Source organism: Sinocyclocheilus anshuiensis, unplaced genomic scaffold (genome assembly GCF_001515605.1).
Source record: "Sinocyclocheilus anshuiensis isolate Anshui unplaced genomic scaffold, SAMN03320099.WGS_v1.1 scaffold1457, whole genome shotgun sequence".
NCBI classification, from domain to species: Eukaryota; Metazoa; Chordata; class Actinopteri; order Cypriniformes; family Cyprinidae; genus Sinocyclocheilus; species Sinocyclocheilus anshuiensis.
Genome location: NW_015549662.1, coordinates 322,249 through 323,431, shown reverse-complemented (window position 1 = coordinate 323,431; position 1,183 = coordinate 322,249).

Here is a 1,183-nt window from a genome sequence, read left to right as displayed (position 1 = left end):
AGAGGTACGTGCCAGTCGCGGGGTCTATCATGCCGAGAACTCTGCTCATGTGTTTGCATAATGATGCATTTAAAAGTTAATGACCAAACGTATCATTATAAAAGTTCACAGTGTTTCTGCAGATGAAATATAACGCGGATAACATTAGGCTAAATGTATATTTTTCATCAGGTTAGACATTGATTATTTATCACTCAAATCTGTTCATCTACCTGTCAGATATGTTTGTAGTTTTTTAAAACACTTTTAATGCGTGTTTGTAGTTCTACTTGAATCCTCGTCCACCGCGCAATGTGTTGTTGGCAATTTTAGCATGTGCATCGATCTCCACTTCGAATTTTAGCCGGAAGTAGTAGACCATCCGGGAATCTTTGGCATACTTTTTAAAACATACTATGATTTGGGACATACTAATTCTATTTTCGAATACTATTTAGGACGGATAGTATGCGAATTGGGACTCAGCAAATCTCTGCTCAGAACACTGAGGAAGACTACACCTTTTTGTAATCCTAACAATTTGGCCATTTTTAATTATTGGGGGAGACTTATCGCCGTCATTGTCTATGGTGGTTATGGCCCTGGTAAGCCTATTTAACGGCGGGTTCCTCTCTCGCTGGCTCGGGAAAAACACTCACAGTAACACAAGGTCAGAATGTACTTATCGCAGCAGCACTGTTGTGCTGTACTTCCTGTTTGCGGTGATCGTTTCAGCGTAAAACAGCTTAATCTCACCCGTGAAGGGCAGAACACGCAGTGTTTTAAAAATACACATCCGGTGAAAAACACACATTGTGCTGGAGTCTAGAGATAGAGAACACTTGAACTCTACCAACTCGTGTACACTAAACACATTACAGTCATCATGAAGACAAACTAAATGTTCCAGGTCTTATTTTCAAGGGGAAATATTCTGTAAGGGAAAAAAATTTAAATAAAAATCATCATGCTCCACCTCAGGGGCCGATTTAGTGATTTGGGGGCCCCAGGCAAAATATAGGAATCGGGCCCTATATATTTGCACACATTTACCTAGATCAACCTTGAGGTTCCTTTTTTGTTGTGATGCTTGCTGCAGCAAAATGGTGCCCCATAGTTGTGTCCAATGTTTCTACATTTTTCATGTACATGTTATAATGGCTTTCTTTCATGTTGTAGACCACGAAATAGCAACTGATTTACA